This window comes from Haemorhous mexicanus, chromosome 12 (genome assembly GCF_027477595.1).
Source record: "Haemorhous mexicanus isolate bHaeMex1 chromosome 12, bHaeMex1.pri, whole genome shotgun sequence".
NCBI lineage: Eukaryota > Metazoa > Chordata > Aves > Passeriformes > Fringillidae > Haemorhous > Haemorhous mexicanus.
This window is the reverse complement of record NC_082352.1, coordinates 22100869-22114460: the sequence shown is the minus strand read 5'-3', so window position 1 is coordinate 22114460 and position 13592 is coordinate 22100869.

The following is a 13592-nucleotide window of genomic DNA, read 5'->3' as shown; positions in this document are numbered from 1 at the left end:
TTGCTTGAAAAGGAACAACAGGAATAATTTTTTAAATTGCCAAATGTTGTGTAATTATCAAATTGTAGAAAATTGTCAGAAATCATCGATATAATTTTTGGAATTATGTTTTCAGTGTAAGCAGTATGTCCTAACTGTCCTCTTGAACCTAAATAAATTTCACTTATTTCTGGAAATTTTAAGAAAAGTTTGCTGCTTTAATTCCTGTAAACGCAAAGGCTTTCATTATGCCTTTGGTTTCTTTTAATTGTATTTGTAGCGTTCTGGGCCGTTTCCTGTGAACTCTGAGCAGAATGTGCAGTTTGGTTCTGAAAGTCTGAGGAGGAGCAGGGAGGCTGCAGCACTCAGGGCTGGCACTGAGGGACCCCAGCTCCCAGCCCAGCCTCCCGCTGCCCTGGCCCAGCAGAGCCTTTGCAGGGGGAGCTCACTTACAGCTCAGTTTGAGAGAAAAAACCCATGGATTCTGAGGAGAACCAGAGCCTGTTTGATGTTCTGCCTCTGTTGTCTCCAGGCAGATCTGAATGAAAGCTTGGAATTAAACTGTCTTTGAATATAATTTTCATTGCAAGTGATCTAAAATAAAACAACCTGGTTTCCACACCCAGGTTTCCAGAGCCAGCTGCCACATTCCCCTTCATTCATACACTTCCTAAGTTATATTATTTTAAAATTAGAATATAATTTTGTCACTGATTTTTTTTATTAATTAAAGGCAAAAATCAGCCATTTTCTTTTCCTTTGTAAAAATTCCTTTCCCGGACCCAGAGGTTTCCCTGTTGTTCCCCCACTACAGTGCCCAAGCACCCTCAAATGTTCACTCTTGCCCTGATCTGTGAGAAATTCCTGATGAAGTCATTTATATGGACTTTAATTAGGAAACTAATGTAAGGTCACTGATATCAAGTGATCTGAAGCACACAGGTGGACTTAGACCAGTTCCTCACTGGAGCCCCAAAAGTAAGGACCTAGACCTCTTGGAGCAAGTTCAGAGGAGGCCACGGAACTGCTCCAGGGCTGGAGCCCTTCTGGAGCCAGGCTGGCAGAGCTGGGGGTGCTCACCTGGAGAGGAGAAGGCTCCAGGGAGAGCTCAGAGCCCCTGCCAGGGCCTGAAGGGGCTCCAGGAGAGCTGGAGAGGGACTGGGGACAAGGGATGGAGGGACAGGACCCAGGGAATGGCTCCCAGTGCCAGAGCTCAGGGTTAGATGGGATATTGGGAAGGAATTCCTGGCTGTGAGGGTGGGCAGGCCCTGGCACAGGTGCCCAGAGCAGCTGTGGCTGCCCCTGGATCCCTGGCAGTGTCCCAGGCCAGGCTGGACAGGGCTGGGAGCAACCTGGGACAGTGGAAGGTGTCCCTGCCATAGCAGAGGGTGAGATGGAATGGGCTGTGAGGTCCATTCCCACCCAAGTCATTCTGGGATTCTGTGAACTACCATTTTTGGAACTGTATTTGAGTAGTGCTTTTGGCATCTGAAAAGGCTTTTTAAAAATGTGATTATGAAAAACACCCCCAGGTGAAGTCACCTCCCAGCCAGGCTTCTTACACTAAAACATGCCCAGCCCTTGATTCCAGCCCAGCCCGTTGTGCACCAAGGTGCACCTGCTTGTTCTCACCTGGTGGCATCTCCACGTTCAGCTCAGACGAACTGGAGCAAGTTTCAGAGGACAAATCCCTGTTCTGCTCCATGGGGCTGTGCCTTCAGGGCAGCCCTGGGCACGGGGAGGGGGGTGAGGACACCCCATTGTGCCCCCGGGATGGCACAAGAGCTCTGGGCTGAAGGCACCGCTCCCCCTGGCGTGGCCATACCCCCCAGGCAGACCCTGGTTTTCTGGGGTTTGGGCAACACGTGCTCCCTGTAGCCACGAGGGCCACGGCCAGTTCCTCCTGCCCATGCCATGTGCCCGCACACCGTCAGCGGCTCTGCACTGGCCATGCACCACCACACATCACCCTGCACGCCCACCTACTCAGCCTCAGAGGCAGAGCAACAGTCCCTCTTCCTGCATCTCCCTTTATGCCCTGGTACATCAGGGATGCCTAAAACCCCACAGAAATATTGCACAAAGTGAGGCGAAGCCACTCGCCCTGCTCCAGCGAGCAATGGGTCTTCAATGGCCCCCTGAAAGACAAGGCTGTGTCTGTGGGGTGAAACCCGGGAGGTGACATCCCCAGGGAACACTGCACAGCCAGGGCTGGAGCAGCCTGGAAGGGCAGGAGGCTGCGGGGGGCTCCAGCCGAGGGACACCAGGGCACGGCAGAGCCGCGGCCACCAGGCGCTGCCTGCAGCCAGCCCGGGAGCCCTCGGAGCGGCCATGAGCCGCCCTGCTGCATCCATCAGGAGGAAGGAATGAGGAAGGGAGTCGAGTTATAAAAAGAAAAGGAGAAATCATAAATTAAAACAGAAATTAAAAGCTCTGGTGAACATTTTTTCTGGGACAAGCAAGAGTGGGGAAAGCATTAAGTGCTGCACCTTTTCTTCACCTGATGACTCAGGAAAAAAGTCTTTTCTGCAAATAATTCAAGTAAACAATCTCCAGAAAGCATAAACAACAAAACCAAATTTCTTTAAATTAGCCAAGCTCCTAGAACACGGTGGCTGTTCGTGCTGCAGGAGGCTGTGGCTCCAAAACAGGGGAGACTGGGAGTGTGGGGGGAAAGGGCAGAAGAACCAGAAGGCCCTTTCTTCATCCTTTGTAGTCTACCTGGAATTTAGTTCACTGTAAATTTTATTTCAAAGACAAAAAACCTTATGCCAAACTCACCTTGGCTAAATATCACTAACTGATTTCTAACAAAGATCTGATCCACTTTCACTTGCAAAACACTTTGTCACTGGTTTATATGCACCACTTCCAAAGAAAGGAGAGATTTTTAGGTCAAATGATTAAGGAGAAAAGGGATTTAAACCAACAATTTTTTTTTAAGTTCTAATTGTTTGCTTATTGACACCAATTTACATGGAGCCACTTAGTGAATAAAGGTTTTCACAGTACATGGCACTTCTTTATGTCAGTTTTTAGCCATCATGTCACAGCCTGGCTTGAAAAGAAGAAATGCTGAAAACTCGTAGGCCAGAAATGAACAGCCTATTAAGATCTGAAAAGCTGTCATCCCCGCTGAAAAGACTTGCGTCAGCCACTGAGGATATATTTTAAACCGCCTGTCCGCAAGAAAACTTTAATAATGCAGCCTTGCTCTAATGTCTTGTGAGAGGAGAGGCAATTTTACTTCTTCTATTAACCCAACGTGATTACAATGGCTTATTTCATGGAATATTAAGTTCAAATTCTGCTCCCTAGGAGGACAATAAAAAAAAAGAGTGTGCTTATGACATTGCCCGAAATAGCCACAAGGACCGCAACTCCTTGGTGCTTTTAATGCATCCAAGCCATAATCCACCTTAATTTGCTAATGGTTAAGTAAATTAGCAACAAAATAATAAACCACAAAAAGGTATCGACACAGGAGCAAAATGCTTTCCTCTCAAAAATATTAAAATAACAAACTAATGTTTTCCTAAGGATTGTCGTGGCCTTTCAGTCCTCTCCCTCCCCCTCCGGCCATCCCCCTCCAGCCAGCTCAGAGACAAACAGACTCCTTGTGTCGGAGGGGCTTTGGCCATGAGGCGATCAGGAGGGAAGGGGTTTGTGCCCAGAGCACAGCTGGGGTGGCTTTGTGCAAAGGGAGCCATGAACAACCTGCCCCAACAGCCCTGTGCCGACACCAGCAAATGGGGTCCCCAAGAGCTGGTGCTCGGCTGGGGGCACGGTGCTGCTGCCATCCGCTGCCTGCAGCTGGCCAGACCATGGGCACCCCCGTGCCGTGGGGCACCCCCGTGCCGTGGGGCACCCCCGTGCCACCCAGCAGCACCCCTGGGCCATGGGGCACCACAGAGCCTGCAGATGTCAGAGCATTGTGCCAGAGGAGCCAGCGCCCATCGCCACCTCCAGGAGGCTGCTCTGAAAGTGCTGGGTTTAAACACCATTTGCAGGCTGCCCCCTTCTTAAACACCTGTTTAGGCCTGATCCTGACCATAAAAACCAGCACTGGAAAGGTGAATTAAAGCTGCAAATGCCTTTGCCACTGTAAGTAATGCCAGTCCTGGGGGTGCAGCAACTGAGGCCAGCACAGCCCTGGCTGTGGCTCTGCCAGCCCTGGCACTGACTTACAGTCCCATAGCCCAGAAGCTCTGCACTGGGCACTGGGGCTTGTTCCATGGGAGAAGGGGAGAAACAGCCCAAAACCCCAGCCACATTTTGGTTTCAAACTGATGCTGGATGCAGAAAAGACCTCCCCATTCCCCCTTTCTGACATGGCCTTCCTACACCTTTTTTCCTTTTTTATTTTTCCAATGTGGTAAAAAAAAGGAAATAAATTTTTCATTTAAAAAAATAATGTATACAAATATCCAGTGAAATTATAAATAGCCACCATTAATTTCTTTTCCCTAGTTCCACAATTCCAAAGCAAAAAGGGAAAAACTTAAATAAATACATTTAAATCTCCTGCTGTGTAATAGTAAAGAGACTCCATAAAACCAGAACAATATTTATTTTTCCTTTTCAGAGCAGCTCCCTGGTTTATTAGGCCCGTGCTCCCAGCGATCTGATAAGCAGGAGCGAGGCTAAATGGCAAATGGCAAACATCCCAAATCCCAACCTGATGTATTTCCACAGCCCTGACCTTCAGATAAAAATCACACAGAAATCTGCAAACCCACCAAATATGCAGCACCACACGCTTGTGTTCAGACACAACAGTCGGGCGAAGAAAAGGAACAGGGAGTAGGGTGTTGCTATTTCCAGCCCTGAGCCTTCCCCTCCCTTCAAATCTCAGGATCCTGCTCAGATCCGTGAGTTCGAGGGGACGTGGACACACCCCACCAAACCCAAGGGTTCCTCACGGCCACCGAGGGCTCAGAACTACCTGGCTGTGACCGTCAGGGAAACACCAGAGAGAACAAATAATCCCACTCCCACATTCTGTGCATATTTAGGAAAATACTTCAAACAGAAAAAAAAAATTTTGCAGTGTGAAATTAGCTACAATTATGACAACTGCAAGAAAAAAATTATACGGGCAAAATTTGGGGCTGCTGGAAGAATTCTTTGATGTCTGGATTTCAATTTAACCCCGACTGAGTTCTGAGAATCAAATGAACAAAGTCTATCACACACCCCAAGTCTGCTTGTCGGTGCAAGGCATCATTCCCGTTCCATTCTTCCCAGCCACGCGTATTTCCAAGCCCCTTGCCGACACCTCCTCCCTCCGCACTGCAGACGGCCACTTGCCCGACACATTTGAGCCACAGCCCAACGGTGTATTTCTTTATCCATGAAAACACAGGCATTAGTATCAATAAATATGGATAACAGTATTTTCTCCCTGTCCCTGCACAGGCCGTGGCTCGGGCTGGGGCTGTGTGGGGAGCACAGAGAAATAGATCATATTTCATGTAAACATTTTTAGGCAAAAGGCTGTCACAAGCACTGTGCCTGTACCTTTACATCGCAGCTGGGGAGAGCAGGAGTTTATTAAATAAGACTATAGGTGAATAATAAGGCCCTGATAAATGCCCATGAATATCTGGCGTAGCAGAGCAGGGAGGTGCTGCTGTCGCTCGCTCCGGGAACGTCACCTCTATTTTATACCGGGGCGTCAGCGCAGAGCCTCCGCGAGCCACACGGATCCCAGGCTGAATAAATAACATAATCCCCACCATTGGGGTGCTTTGCATGTATAAAAATCACTTTTTCTTCAGGTACTGAACCACTGTATCCTCTAAACCCGAACCAAGCTGCCGGATTTTTGACGCAGTTGTAAAACATTAATAATATATCTGGGTTGTTTAAAGAATATTTCCAAATAACATGAAATATTTAGTCCATTCCCCCCCTCGCCCCACCCTCAGTGCTACCACCACCGTAAAAAGATAAGATTTATCATTAAATGTTTGAGGGGTAATCAGCCATTTTTGGCCAATATATTTTAATATTTATATACCTGACATAGCTGAATATAAATGATACATCATGATTTTCTATAGTGCATGGAATTTATACAATTAACGGAGGGATCCAATGGCTTTAGGGCACACAAGGTGCAAACAGTGTTACAGTCAGTTGCTGATTATTGTTATAAATCTCACAAACCATAAAGACATTAAGGTGCATTTTGTTTACCCCATTTGTTTTCAAATATTATGTGCAACAATATTATTTATCATTAAAAGAGTTACACTTTCCCAGTGCATTTATTTCATGAGATACATTTATAGAACTATTTAAAAAATACAGCTGGCAAAATGCATGGCTGAAACAGGCAGGAAAATGGGATAATTTTCAATTTTTTTCCCAAAGACGCTGGTTTTTCATTCTAAAATCGAGAAGACATGTAAGCACTACCTATATCTGAAATGTCTAATTCGAAAAGACGCTTAGACGAAGAGCTGAGCGCGGTTTGGGTGGACCCTCCCGCCCAGCCCCGCAGCCGTGCGCTGCCGGAGCTCCGCCGTCCCTCCCGGAGCTGCCGCCGCCGCTGCTCCCCCGCGGACCTGCGGGGCCAGCGCCTCGCACCCCGAGCTGCAGCACCCGAGCCACGGGGCAGGGGCAGCTCAATCTACGACTTCCCAGGGGAAAACACTGACAAACACGCAGCCCTGGATTTTTCTAGGGGAGTCAGTACTTTTCCTGGGAAGAGCTACCTCCCTGCTCCGTGTAGATGCAGCAGAACTGAGCGAATATACTCACAAATACAAATTCCCCCAAATGTTCCCAAGTGGGTATAATGTCCCGGGATTGTTTCAATTATTCCCCTTTGGGCTGGCCGGGTTTGAAGCGCCGGAGCCCCCGAATGTGAAACGTGAGCCGGGAGCGGGGCAGAGCCCCGGCAGCGCCGGGGTGTCCCCGGCAGCACAGGGACCCGAGCGCTGCAGCTGCTCATCAAATCAGGTTTATGTTCCTGAAATGAGTTCCTGCTGCTGAGCCTGAATTCACAGACAGTCGGGGAAAAAAGAGATGGATACAGCCCCAAACAACCCCCCTGGAAGCACGTCCAGGGGACGGCTCTTTGTGCCCCAATGGAGGCAGCTGGGGGGATTTGTTTTATACCTACGGAAACACGACGTGCCAGCTCCATGTGTGTGTCTTGTATAGAAAATCCCCCAAAAATACATGTTGGAAAGGCATTGCTGGCATTTTATTTGCTTTGCCAGAAGTAAATGAGTCCTTTCCCTTTCTCTTGCCTTCCTGCAGCACTGGCGAGGAGGTTTCTCAGCGATATTTTGCCATCCAGGAGGTGCAGCATCATTTATTGAACACAAACCCATTTTTTCTTAAATTTATATTATTTCAGCTAAACCAACTGGAGAAATAAAAAAAGTCAAATTTTACCATTTGCTGCCCTTTTTCCAGCACAAACAAAACCCCAGCCCAGGGAGTTACCCAGAATTTGCCTTTCTCTTTAGGCCTGCTCAAAGGTTGCTTTCTAATGTACATAAAATACAGAAACTGGGAGGAAATGTGGGAATGTACCGAACTGGCTGTTGACTTCAGGCACGGGAAGTGTTTTGTTGAGAATTCGCAGGTGCTAAAACCTCATCAATGAGTGGGAAATGGTGCTAAATACGAGCTCTGCGAACTTTATTTTTAATGATGACTTTAAAACCCGGGGATCAGCGAGGTGAATGTAAAAACTGTTAATCTTAAATTTCTACAAACCCGAGTGTCAGGGCAAGCATGTCTGGTGCATCAAGCATAACAAGATGAAAACGAGGAGGTGTGGGTGAGGAGGGGGTCCGAGACACTTGCTTTTCTTGAATCCCTCTGAATACATTTCACAATTCATCAGTTTTTGTCTTCCCTGCCACGAGTGAGGACAATCAGACCAGACACCCATTAGATTTTTCATGCAATTTTTTTTTTTCTTGTTCATGACATGTTGGCAGGGAGGATGGCAATTCTGAAATCTTACCAAATGAGAAAAATGTCAGAAACTGAACTGACAGCTGGTGGTTACTATGGTGATAGGTGATATTGAAAAAAAAATAAAATAAGACTCAGTTAATTCAAAAGGAATCAAGTTCAGTATTTTTAAGCCCGTTGATAGAGATGAAAACTTAATCCCAATACTGGGGTGTTTTCCTGTTTTAGCTAAGAGCCAAAGAAACCATTTGCTTGATTAGATAATTAACTAGATACAGCTAAATATCCAATGAAAATTATAGTGAAACCAAAAATTATAATAAAAATAATAACATGGTTTTTAAAAAGGAAACAGCCGTATTAGAAAAAAAAATAAGCAGACTGGGGGAAATCTTGTGTGTGTGTGAGCAATCCAGAACTGTCCTCTCCATAATCACAATTACCGACACGGGTCTGGTTTTCTGCCATCGGTTTGAGGGAGAAAGAGTAGTTTCGCTCAATGACAAAGACAAATCAGCTGGAAGGGAGGGAAAGCTGCTGACTGATGGCTTCAATCGAGGGAAGGCTGCGCAGGCAACTTCGGCAGGAACCTGGATATCTCCATATTTGTGTTTATGTATTTTATGGGCTTTTTAAAAATTCCCAAGGGAGCTATTTCTGGGGCCCGAATAACGCGAGATCTGGTGTTCTCCTGGCATTTCCATCGAGGAAGTGAAATACTAAAATACCATGAGAACATCAGATCTCCTGTTATTTCGGCTGCATTAATGGTTCCCTCAGGTATTAACAAAGCCCCTGAAAAACAAACACAAATATTTGAGGCAGAAACAGAAGTGCTGGAATATCCACTGCCTCCTCCAGCAACCCAGTGCACCCCCACAAAAACCGCCTCATTTTTGTGATCTCACACTTTGAGGAACAAATTGTACAACCATACACATATAAAATTAATATTATATAGAAATTATTTGGCCACCACCTCTTTGTGGCAGGAATTGAGTTTGTTCCCCCACAGCCCAGAGGAGGATGATCTCCATATAAATGCAGGTGGGGTTTAGGGACGTTGTTACAGAAAACAACATTTGAATGCAAAAGTCTCCAAACAATTTGAATTGGGCCTCTGCTCCCTGGGCAGGGATGGCAGAGATGAAGTGGGATGGGGATGGGGATGGGGATGGGGATGGGATGGGGATGGGGATGGGGATGGGGATGGGGATGGGGATGGGGATGGGGATGGGGATGGGGATGGGGATGGGGATGGGGATGGGATGGGATGGGATGGGATGGGATGGGATGGGATGGGATGGGATGGGATGGGATGGGATGGGATGGGATGGGATGGGATGGGATGGGTGCGGTGGGAGCCCACGGGCCCGAGGCGGCCCCGCTGTGCCGGCCCCGCGTGTCGGACCCTCGGGAAGGCTCCGGGCGCTCCCGCCCCGCGCGGCCCCGGCGGCAGCGGCGGGGGGGCCGAGGCGGCGGTTGCGGCGCTGCGCGGGCGGCACCGCCCCCTGCCGGGCACGGCGGGAACGGCGGGGAATGCCTGACCGCGGGGATCGCCCGGCCCTGGCACCGGGGCCACAACATCGGGAATCGCCCGGCCCTGGCACGTGCTCCATGCCCTCTGAGGGCTTTTCCAACCGAAAAAAATCCCGATTTTGGTAACAATGCGGGAAAACCATCCATCATTATTTCACAGATGGGGACGCAGCTTCTTCCAGCTCCCGGACCCAGCAGGCAGGGCCTGTCCCTGCTCTGTGCAGCCAGAAGGCTCAAGGACACAGACAAGGAGCTAAGAGTCACTCAGGACCAGGGACACCACTGCCACCATCCATGGCCTTGGCCACCTCACCTCCCACACCTGCCGCTCGCCCACCTCCTGCAGGAGCTCATCCCTGAGGCCAGGGCAGGGGAGCAGGAGGCAGGTCAGGCAGGAGAGGACATACGAGGAGCTCCACAGCGGGCTCATGGTGCTGGAGGTGGGATGGGATGGGATGGGATGGGATGGGATGGGATGGGATGGGATGGGATGGGATGGGATGGGATGGGATGGGATGGGATGGGATGGGATGGGATGGGATGGGATGGGATGGGATGGGATGGGATGGGATGGGATGGGATGGGATGGGATGGGATGGGATGGGATGGGATGGGATGGGATGGGGGTGGGCTCCCTGAGCTGGAGCTGGGCTCTCTGGGCTGCTCCATCCCTGGGCAGCGCTGAGGGTCCCGTGTTCGTGGCAGGCAGACGCAGCTCATGCGGCAGCGGGAGGCTCTGCAGGCAGGGGAGGTGATGAGCAAGGCCGGGATGATCAGAAGTGGCTCTGCTGCCCTTATCCCACACGGTTCCGTGCATTATCCCAGAGGGAGAACGTGGCCCTGTCGTACCCAGCGCAGCCCACACTCAGTGATTATGTCCCTAGTGCAGCAAACCTGCTTTCTGCTCAAAAACACAGGACAATGTCCAAAAAACAGTGGCCTATAAACAGAAAATGGTTCTGGAACAGTTTAAGCCCAGATCCACGACACCAAATTTCACTGCTCCTTACAGGAACGGAGACAGTGCCTGCTTGTCTGAATTCCAAGCATGGGAACAGAAAATCTGGGAATCTTCCCCGTTTGACTGCACGTATTGGTGCAGTGAACTGCTCTGGGGACAGCAGCAAAACAAGTTCCTCAATACTCACAAGAAAAAAACTCTCTTGTCTAAACAACACGATTGTATTAAAAGTAAAAAAATACAAATTTAAATAAATACAATTGCAAAAAAGGCTCTGGGTGATAAGGGAATGATGAGGTAAATAAAGCAAAACCAAAAGACTCAGCAAACCTCATTTCAAGATAAAAACCAGTATAAATAACTGGCTTGGACTGTTTAAAATATTGTCATAAATTTTAAACCTTCATTATATATGAAAAGTAGACACAGTTTAAAATCAAAGCCTATAGAAACAGTGTAAAACTGCTTCAATGTATATATAATATGTATAACTTAGAATATTTTAAATTCGGTGAAATGTTGAATTTCACAGGGTTTAAAAGAAGTTTGTCTTCCAGCCACCACACCAGAAAATCTGTAAAATGACCATATGTAAATACCCACAGATCCTGAATCTATTTTTATATGTATTTCTACAAAACTCAAGTTTCTTTTTTTAAAAATGCAGTTTACAGCGTCCTTTGTACTAGGCACGGAGGTGGGGATTGCAGACAGCTGATGTTAACTAATAATACAGACAACTAAGAATAACACACTTCATTCTTGACCCCTTTTGCCTTTTAAAAATGTTGATAGAGAATTAAATTGTGATAAAATTTCCACTGGTTTATGGGATGATTGTTTCTGATATTTTCAAGCGAAAGCCAGACGGTGCCTTTTTGCTGCAGCACAGAACACGGCTGGGGCTGCGGAGAGCAGGAGCGGGGCAGTCTGTGATTCCGTGTCCGTGCGTCCCCAGGATGTCCTGCGCTCCCTGCACCTCCCCTCCGAGCCCCCCTAAAAACAGGGCTGGTTTGCAGCCGGGTCACAGCGCACACATCCCCTCACGGCGAGGCGGCCCTGCCTGGGCTGCCCGGCTCAGCCCTGCGACGGCCGGGCTGCGGAGCAGGGAGCGCTCCGGGAGCTGCTGTGTGTCACACGGACATGGAAACTGCAACTTGCAGCCTCCGCCGGCTGAGCCGGGCTGCTCGTGCACACCGGGGACTGCCATGGGCACAAAGGGGCTTTTTCCATGTTTTGTTTTTCCGGAGAAAAGCAGCTGTAGGCGATCCCCAGCGCTGCCCCAGGGCTGTGCCGCTCCGCAGCAGCATTTCAGAGCCCGGCCGGCTGCCAGCCCCGCTCAGGGCTCGGGGGTCCCGCGTCGGGGGCACCGCTGGGCCGGAGCCCGGCCGGGCTTGGTCCCTGGTCACACCGGCAGCCCACGCAAGGCCCAGCCCGGGTGCGCTCGGGGCCCTTTGGTTCCCCAGCCCCTGCAGAGGGGGTGCGGGGCCGAGGGACACGGAAGACACAGCGCTGCTGCCACTGTCCCCAAGCCCTGGAGAAGTGCTTCAAACAAAACCACCTGAAACACCCAACGGTAAAAGTTCTACAGAAACACGATCGCTGGACTTTACATTTAGGAAGAATTAAGCTTTTAAAGAATTTTTTCCACTGAAAAAAAAGCCTTTAATGGGAGATATCCAGGTGGCCCCTGGATTTATTGTTGGATTTCTCTTTGACTGCTCCGGGGTTCCCAAGGGGACTATTACGTCAACAATTTCTAAGGCAACATTTTATTCCAGGTGAAATTCCTTAGAAGATGAGAGCTTTGGCTTGAAGATTCTGGGATCCCATTTGAAGTCACTCACACTGACTACAGAAGAATTTTTAAAATAAATTATTGCACTGCCTCCTGCTTTCAGATACATCTATCATCTATCTATATATATATTTATAAACATTCTTTATAGAACAATTTCAAATGTAATTCTCCTGAAGCTATTAAAACTCCCTATTTAATTGCATTCATAAAAAGTTGTCTGGAATACAGTAAAAAAACTGACCACTTAATTCAAGGTGTATTCTGTATTAACACACTTTCCCATTCTGAAAAATTAGTGATAGGGGCTGTTCTGTGCATGGAACTCCCATCAGAGTCAGTCAAGAGCCTTTATTTATAAAGTCAGGGGGCTTCTGAAGTCTTTAATGACTATTTTTGGTCAAACTTGAAAGAAAGAGACAAGACACAAAGATCTCCCAGTTTCCAGTGTCTATGACCACTAGGAAAAGCTGAGTAGGACCTTCGATCCAGACTAAACAAATTTCAGCATCAAATGATATATGAATTGAGGAACTTGCACTCTCAGATCCTAAATTATATTAAGTCACCGATTTTATGAAGCCAGAAAAAGGTCATCACACGATACTTATGAACTATGGTAAATAACTAAAATTTATGCAGCAGGATGATTTTAATCGTTGGTATCCTTAAAAACCTTAGAAATAGATACAAACTGTAACAAATCAGCAAAGTTAAAGGGAAACTATAATTGTTCCTTTTAAGACCTATTATGTATAATATCCATTGGCCATATTTGTTCCACAGGTCAGGTATAAAAATAAATTTACTGTATTTCTTGTATTTGATTAACAGAAAGAGCTTAATGATACGTGTCCACATTCCTGTCTCTGTGCTAGTGTCTATCGGGGCTTTCTTGCCTAAACTGAAAACCATCTGTCATAAATACAATAATGGCTTTTAAATCCACCCCACCTAGTCCTCTCCTCCTGCTCCCCAAAAAGGGGCACATCAACCATGGCCTGCTCCTGAAATATTTTTTGCAAGTTGCTAAGTGGATATAAAAGAACACAGACCTAAAATAATCTGCAAATAACTGTAACATAAGCCCTGAAAAATGCTTTTGGAGCCAGCGCGAGGAGGGAGAGACGGCGTCCGCTGAGCCGAGGCCAACGCAGGGTCCGGGCAGCCCGGGCAGGGGGACAGTGTTTGTCACCGGAATACTTTGTAATTGTGAAAGATTATTACAGCTCTTATTTAAATCAGGTTTCCTTTTGAATATTTTCATCTAATTGGACAAGTGTTGAGCTTGCCGGGCTGTCACAGCTGTTACAGGACATGAACCACACTTACAGTAACAGCTTTCGTTCCACATTTTTGTGGAGCAGTTTCCAT